Genomic DNA, 8,922 nt, shown 5'->3' with positions numbered 1-8,922 from the left:
TGGTTACTATCTTTCTAAATTCCATATATATGTGTTAATGTACTGAATTGGTGTTTTTCTTTCTGATTTCCTTCACTCTGTATAATAGGCTCCAGTTTCCTCCACCTCATTAGAACTGACTCAAATGCATTCTTTTTAATGGCTGAGTAATATTCCACTGTGTGTATGTACCACATCTTTCTTATTCATTCATCTGCCAATGAACATCTAGGTTGCTTCCACGTCCTGGTTATTGTAAACAGTGCTGCGATGAGCATTGGGGTACATGTGTCTCTTTCAATTCTGGTTTCCTCGGTGTGTATACCCAGCAGTGAGATTGCTGGGTTGTATGGCAGTTCTATTTCCAGCTTAAGGAATCTTCACACTGTGGTCCATAGTGGTTGTTCTAGTCTGCATTCCTACCAACAGTGAAAGAGGGTCCCCTTTTCTCCACACCATCTCCAGCATTTATTTTTTGTAGACTTCTTGATAGCAGTCATTCTGACCGGCATGAGATGGTACCTCATTGTGGTTTTGATTTGCATTTCTCTGATAATGAGTGATGCTGAGCATCTTTTCATGTGTTTGCTAGCCACCTGTATGTCTTTTTTGGAGAAATGTCTGTTTAGTTCTTTGGCCCATTTTTTGATTGGGTCGTTTATTTTTTTGGAATTGAGCTCCATGAGCTGCTTGTATATTTTTGAGATCAATTCTTTGTCAGTTGCTTCATTTGCTATTATTTTCTCCCATTCTGAAGGCTGTCTTTTCACCTTGCTTATAGTTTCCTTCATTGTGCAAAATGGTTTAAGTTTAATTAGGTCCCATTTGTTTATTTTTGCTTTTATTTCCATTACTCTTGGAGGTGAGTCATAGAGGATCCTGCTGTGATTTATGTCAGAGAGTGTTCTGCCTATGTTTTCCTCTAGGAGTTTTATAGTTTCTGGTCTTACATTTAGATCTTTAATCTGTTTTGAGTTTATTTTTTTGTATGGTGTTAGAAAGTATTCTAGTTTCATTCTTTTACAGGTCGTTGGCCAGTTTCCCAGCACCATTTGTTAAAGAGACTGTCTTTTCTCCATTGTATATTGTTGCCTCCTTTATCAAAAATAAGGTAAGGACAGGCATTTTAAAGTATGCCTTCTGTTTGAGTCAAGATGGGTTCAGGAACTGGGAAGGCTGCAACTAAAGTAAAAGACTTCAGAGACGACAATACGTGTCACTGGGGTCCTCTGGCTCATTTGTGTAGTTGAAACCAGCATAGGGTGATGGTGAAGCTGGCTTGTAAAGAGGAATAATCTCTTCCTTTCTTATGAATCTTCAAGAGGTAGCCATACTTCATTTCTATACCAAGGTTCTTAAAGAAATTTCCATTGCTTTTCCTTAAATTTTATGAATTATATTTTTACTGTTAAATATTTAAAAACATTTCAATCTTGGACCTGGACGAGACTGCTGTGGGGAAGTGTGGTCTCCGCCTCTGGCCACAGACCTCAGGACAAAACCTCAATTTAGAAATAGGTTGCCAGCTGCAGACCAGGAGGTTTGGCCAACACCCCCTCCCCACCGGGGACCCCCATCATTCCCCGGAGGGATGGCTGTGGGCGTGATTAGCCAGATGCTGGGGAAGCCCCAGCCAGAGGAGGAGGATGAGCTGATGGGGCTAGTGGACCACGGAGACGGGTCCCACTCCTCTGACCCCAAGCTGGACACCGGGGCGGAGGAGGGAGTTCTGGACGTTAGCGACCCCCTTAGCACAGAGGTCAAGCCAAGGATCCTGCACACAGGCCTAAGAAGGAGCGGCAAGTCATCCATCCAGAAAGTCGTCTTTCATAAAATGTTTCCCAGGGAAACTCTGTTCTTGGAGAGCAGGAAGAAGATCTGTCGGGAGGACGTTTCCAACAGTTTCTTTGTTAATTTTCAGATTTGGGACTTTCCAGGACAGATTGACTTTTTTGACCCCACCTTTGACTATGAGATGATCTTCCAAGGGAAAGGAGCACTGATATTTGTCATAGACTCCCAGGATGATTACATGGAGGCCTTGGCCAGATCCACCTCACAGTGACCACGGCCTACAAAGTCAACAGCGACATCAACTTTGAGGTGTTTATTCACAAAGTGGATGGGTCTATCAGATGACACAAAATTTAAACCCAGAGAGACATTCACCAGAGGGCAAATGATGCCCTTGCAGATGCTAGGCTAGAAAAAATTCATGTCAGCTTTTATTTGACAAGCATATATGACCATTCAATATTTGAAGCTTTTGGCAAAGTGGTTCAGAAACTGATTCCACAACTTCCCACCCTGGAGAATTTGCTAAACATCTTTATCTCAAATTTTGGAATTGAAAAGTTGTTTCTCTTTGATGTGGTCGGTAAGATTTATATCACAACAGACAGTACCCCTGTGGATATGCAAACCTAAGAGCTCTGCTGTGACATGATGATGTGGTCATTGATATTTCTTGTATTTGTGGCCTCAAAGAAGATGGAGCAGGAACCCCCTATAACAAGGAATCAACAGCCATTATAAAGCTGAATAATACAACAGTTCTTTATTTAAAAGAGGCGACAAAGTTTCTGGCTCTTTTTTGCTTTGTTAGAGAGGAAAGCTTTGAAAGAAAAGGTCTGATTGACTATAATTTTCATTGCTTCTGGAAGGCCATCCATGACATTTTTGAGGTGAGAATGAAAGGGGTGAAGTTGTGAAAGGTTCAGAATGACTGCGGAAAAAAAAGGAGCCACCCCCAACAGGACGCCTAGGGTGCTGCTGTAGGTGAGGTTTCAGGAACATCTTTTGAAATTGGATGTTTCAATGAAGTTGGTGCTCTGTACTGCACTAAAAGAAGAGGAGGAAGGAGATTGGGACACAAGACATATGTTTGTTTAAAAAAAAAAAAATCCTGCCACCCTTTCTTTTAATCTTCTCTTTTTTAAATAAAGTAAGCACTTTCAAGCAAAAACTTGTATATTAACAATGAAGTGAAATCTACTCTAACTTCATTACACAAATGTAAAATTTTATGGTTTTTATAAGAAAAAATCCTGTGTGTGTACTGTCAGGAACTGTGTATATTTTGCACTTTTTCATGGTTTTGTTTTCTCATGGAACTAAAGTTTGATAAAACAACTTTTCTAAGCTTTGTTCTGTCCTTGGTGCCTAGGACATGCATACTGAGTACGTAAATATGGGGCAAATGGAAATTAGTCAAAAAGTGATGTGTTAGCAATGACTTTTTTAAGCATGGGAATCTTTGCTACCAATTTTTGAGAAAAATCAGTTTTCCATGGAGGAACAGATTGGCGAGGCAAGCTCCAGGAGCAATAAGACCTGTCCCCTGTTTATAAAGGATATAAATAGAAGTTTTATAGAATAATATTAGCACCAAACTTATCCAACACTTCTATAGTTGTGAGAGTGCTTCCCTACCTGACAGTTTTGTACAAAATTCTACCTCAACAGCCATCTCTAAAATCATTTTATACAGAGAGGTTATTTCTTTCTGCTGTGTTATTGTTGCCCTTTGGGACCATATTTCCAAAATGGTGCCAATCACTGGAGAGAAATTGGAATGTCGCTGAATTGCAGGGTTTCTGAATGCTATTCTGTACCTGCCACTGAGGCTAAAGTAACATCAGAAGATACATGGTTTCCCAAATTGAGGTGACTGGCAATTGCAGATTTAAAAATATATCCTATATGCTGCTGCTAAGTCGCTTCAGTCATGTCCGACTCTGCAACCCCATAGATGGCAGACTACAAGGCTCCCCCGTCCCTGGGATTCTCCAGCCAAGAACACTGGAGTGGGTTGCCATTTCCTTCTCCAATGCATGAAAGTGAAAAGTGAAAGTGAAGACGCTCAGTCGTGCCCGACTCTTAGCGACCCCATGGACTGCAGCCTACCAGGCTCCTCCATCCATGAGATTTTCCAGGCAAGAGTACTAGAGTGGGTTGCCATTGCCTTCTCCGTGTATCCTATATAGTCCTATACAATTTTTCACCTCTGTGGAATGGGCCTCTTGCCATGCAAGACTGCAAATGTTTATTTAGGACTGGTTTCTTTTCTTTCTTTCTTTTTTTTTTTACATTGCTCCACAATGTAAAAAAGGCAATATTTCAATTCTCTGCCACAGAACTGAATCCTGGTGGGTACATTTGTCACCTCTGAGTCTCTTCTCAGTTGTGACAGTGTGCCTCATGGACTCTGCTTGTTCCCACCTTATGATTGAACTAGAGCTCAGCTTGCCAGCAGCATGCTCTGAATAGCTAAAAAAGCAGCCCTGAAAACTGCTAAAGGGCAGTGGGCAAGGATGATCAGAGGAGACATTATAGTTAGCTCTGTGTCTGTTTCTATTAAATTCTTCCTCTTATGTTTACTTTAGACCAACAGCAAGTGAATAGATTCTAAATCTACCCCATCCCAAACTATTTCAAGTAGATAATTCTAGGTCCATCCCAAGGCTCAGTGCCCTAAAGCATGTAGGCAAGTATTAGAAAATATTCATATGTATATATTTTTAGCAGAGCCTCATAGGGATAGCAATGCTGAGCCTAGAAAAAATGGATAGTTCCTAAAGCAACTTTTCCTTAAGACTATCCCTGGCTTCTTTCTATCCTTTCCTCATCCATTCTTCCCCAAGTCCTATTCCTTTGAGGTTGGAAACTGCAGTTTAAGATGGTAGCTGATTTAAGGTTTGAGCCCTCCCAAGGATCTGTGCATTTTGGAAGGAAATTTCTAAAATCATGAAGGTGCCCTAACTCCCTTCCTCATGATTCCTGCTCAGAAGCATTGTGTAGGAACCCAGGGCACCAGGGAAGTCTTTTTCTTAATTTCCAAACCTATAACTTATTGGACATTTGCCAACATGATACCTGGAGGCTATTCTTACAAATCTAATTCTTTAATATTTTTTGCACAATGTTTCTTTTTGAATAGGCAAACAAAGAATCCCTTTTCTAAAACAACTTTATCCTCAAGATAGAGACATTTGCCTAAACACTCATTACTTAGGTGTATATATATATATATATATATATATATTATTGTAACCAGGTGGAGCTTCCATTTTTAAGCTAGGTTTATGATGGGTTTTTGATAAAATGTGCCTGAAATGGCTACTACTTCAAAAGCAAATGATTCTTTGGGGGAAAGGCAAAGTTAATGCTATTGCATCAGACCCAAGTTTATGGTAGTAAGTGCACTCTTTGAATAATGACACATTGATAAATACACTACTGCCTCAAAGCCTTCAGCTTGATGATGACCTCTTAGTTAAAGAAAAACGGAGTTACGTCTAAGCATTCAGTTTCTGAAGTCTGTTACTGAAATCAAAAAATCTCTTCAATTCCTTTTTCATTTTGTTTTTGATATGGGACTTATCTTTCTTGTGTGTGGTCACCTTTATGTCTCAAATCCACCATTATAAATACATACAAGTATACAAAATAATCTGTAAATATGAAGCCCAAATACATGGCTATGGTGACTGCTCTGGAATATTTCTGCTCATTTTCAAATGTAGAGAACTTGACCTACAGATTTTCAGGGCAATTAGAACTTCTGTGTGGGAGTGAGACTCTGAATTATCATCTTTGGTTAGTTTCAGTAATATAGATTAGCATATATGGCCAGAATGGCATATTTCTTTTTTCCTTTTTTTTCAGAGTGGTGTATTTCTGATGGAACAGACATTAAAAACTGGTTGACATTCATTGACAGTACTATTTTGTGAATATAATATATTTTGGGCCCTTAAATATAAAATGAATAAAAACACAGCAATATTGTTATTTACAGGTTATATGCTAACTCTGTTTGAAATATATTCAAGACAAATAGCTGAATTGTCTTGATTATTAAAGTATGGTATGTATTAATTTTTTTTAATCTTATATCATTGTTAATTAGCAGCATTGTGTTAGTTTCAAGTGTACAGCAAAGTTATTCAGTTACACATATACATGTTTCTATTCTTTTTCAAGATATTCAGTTGATTACAGAATATTGAGCAGAGTTCCCTATGCTATATAGTAGGTTCTAGTTGGTTATCTATTTTAAATATAGAAGTGTGTACATGTCAGTCCCAGTCTCCTAATCTATCCCTCCTCCTCACCCTTCCCCTCTGGTAAACATAAGCTAAATTTTTGATTTATTAGAAATTTACAAGGGCGGTCCTAAGATGGCAGAGGAAGAGAACGGGGAGACCACTTTCTCCCCAATAAATTCATCAAAAGAACATTTGAACGCTGAGTAAATTCAACAAAATAACTTCTGAATGCTGGCAGAGGACATCAGGCACCCAGAAAAGCAGCCCATTGTCTTTGAAAGGAGGTAGGAAAAAATAAAAGATAAAAAGAGAGACATATATATGGAATTTAGAAAGATGGTAATGATAACCCTGTATGCGAGACAGCAAAAGAGACACAGATGTATAGAACAGTCTTTTGGACTCTGTGGGAGAGGGAGACGGTGGGATGATTTGGGATAATGGCATTGAAACATGTATAATATCATATATGAAACGATTCACCAGTCCAGGTTCAATGCATGATACAGGATGCTTGGGGCTGGTGCAATGGGATGACCCAGAGAGATGGTATGGGGCGGGAGGTAGGAGGGGGGTTCAGGTTGGGGAACACGTGTACACCCGTGGTGGATTCATGTTGATGTATGGCAAAACCAATACAATATTGTAAAGTAATTAGCCTCCAATTAAAATAAATAAATTTATATTTTAAAAAAAGGAAAAAGAGGAGAGAGAGAGAGACAAAAGAGGTAGGGACGGAGCTCCATCCTGGGAAAGGAGTCTTAAAAAAGAGAAGTTTCCAAACACCAGGAAACACTCTCACTGCCGAGTCTGTGGCGAGCTTTGGAACCTCAGAGGGCAACATAACCGGGAGGAAAAATAAATAAATAATTAAAACCCACAGATTACGTGCCCAATGGTACCTCCCCCAGAGGAGAAGCAGCGAGATGCCTGCATCTGCCACTAGCAAGCGGGAGCTGGGCAGGGAGGCTCAGACTGCATTGCTTAGAGTAAGGACCGGGCCTGAATGCCCTAAGGACAATCTGAGGGAACTAACTTCAGATAGCAAACCAGACTGTTGGATAGCTACTCTGCGAAAAGCCCTAACCTAAGACACCGCAAGGCTCACTCACAGAACAAAGGACTGAGCAGAGCTAGCTGGCTGTGCACTGGCCCATCCTCCACTGGAGACAGGCAGGCAAGGGCAGCCAGAGCCCAAAAGGGGCAATCTCGGCCCCAGGGAGGTATCCTATACCAAACTGCAAGCAGGCTTCATTGCTAACCAAGACTTCTTGGGATTCTGGGCAGTCAACATCCACCTGAGAAGGTGCCCCGGTTGTACACCCAGAAAACAGAGCGGCAGGGACAGGGAAGGCGATAAGTTGCAGAGACTGCGCTCGCCAAGCTGCTCGGACCTGGGAAGGACACAAAATGCAGGCCCAACCGAGCCTGCGCCTTTGAGGAGTACCCGAGTACCTGAACCTGAGCAGCTTAGACCTGGTAAGTGCATACATCCAAGGGCCTCAGACAGTTCCCGGCAGAGCAACCTAGAGCCTGTGCAGTGTAGACTGGGAAAGCACACTTGCTGTGAGTGGGGACAAACCCAATGTGGCTGAAATACTGCGAGCACACCCCACATAGGCCAGTGATATTGGTTTGCAGTGTTCCTTCCTCCCCACAGCACGACTGAACAAGTGAGCCTAAAAAAGTGGCCACCACCGCCCCCTTGTGTCAGGGTGGAAATTAGACACTGAAGAGACCAGCAAACAGAAGAAGCTAAAACAGAGGGAACCACCTTGGAAGTGACAGGTGCAATATATTAAAACCCTGTAGTTAGCACCAACTTCATAGGAAGGGGCCTATGGATCTTGAGAAGTATAAGCCGGATCAAGCAACTATCTGAAAATGAACTGACCCCACACTGTCCACAACACCAGACAAAGTCCTAGATATACTTTTACTATTATCATTCTTAATTTTTTTATTTTTAAGTTCTCTATTACTCCTTTAATTTTAATTTTTATAACCTACTATTACTTTGCAAAAAAGACCCTATTTTTAAAAGCAAACTTCATATATATATTTTATAATTTTTGTGACTTTTTAAAATTTAATATTGTATTTTTGAGAATCCAACCTCTACTGTAGATTTTTAATCTTTGCTTTTTGGTATTTGTTATCAATTTTGTATCTTTAAGAATCCAATCTTCAGTACCCATTTTTACTTGGGAGTGAGATTACTGGCTTGACTGCTCTCTCCCCCTTTGGACTCTACTTTTTCTCCACCAGGTCACCTCTATCTCCTTCCTTCCCCCTCTCTTCCCTACCCAACTCTGTGAATCTCTTTGTGTGTTCTGGACTGTGGAGACCACTTAGGGAACTGATTACTGGCTGGATCTGTCTCTCTCCTTTTGATTCCCCCTTTTATCCTCCTGGCCACCTCTGTCTCCTTCCTCTCTCTTCTCTTCTCTGTATAACTCCGTGAACATCTCTGAGGGATCCAGACTGTGGAGAGCACATAGGGAAGTCATTACTGGCTAGCTTGCTCTCACCCCTTTTGATTCCCCCTCTTCTACTCCTGGTCACCTCTATCTCCCTCCTCCCTCTTCTCTTCTCCATGTAACTCTGTGAACCTCTCCTGGTGTCCCTCACGGTGGAGAAACTTTTCATCATTAACCTAGGTGTTTTATCATCAATGCTATATAGATGGAGAAGTCTTGAGGATACTGCAAGAATAATACTGAAAATCAGAGACAGGAGGCTTAAGTTCAAATCCTGAGAACGCCAGAGAACTCCTGAATCCAGGGAACATTAATCGATAGGAGCTCATCAAACGCCTCCATACCTACACTGAAACCAAGCACCACCCAAGGGTCAACAAGCTCCAGAGCAAGACATACCATGCAAATTCTCC

At 41.0% G+C, this 8,922-nt stretch overlaps 1 pseudogene; it reads left to right on the top strand.

The window, feature by feature from the left end:
- The first annotated feature begins 1,570 nt into the window (after positions 1–1,570).
- LOC113897931 lies at positions 1,571–2,772 on the top strand (annotated as a pseudogene).
- Positions 2,773–8,922: the final 6,150 nt, after the last annotated feature.

The sequence above is a fragment of the Bos indicus x Bos taurus genome, chromosome 8 (assembly GCF_003369695.1).
Source record: "Bos indicus x Bos taurus breed Angus x Brahman F1 hybrid chromosome 8, Bos_hybrid_MaternalHap_v2.0, whole genome shotgun sequence".
NCBI classification, from domain to species: domain Eukaryota; kingdom Metazoa; phylum Chordata; class Mammalia; order Artiodactyla; family Bovidae; genus Bos; species Bos indicus x Bos taurus.
Note: the sequence above shows the minus strand (reverse complement) of the source record. Positions and strands in the feature narration are given on the sequence as shown.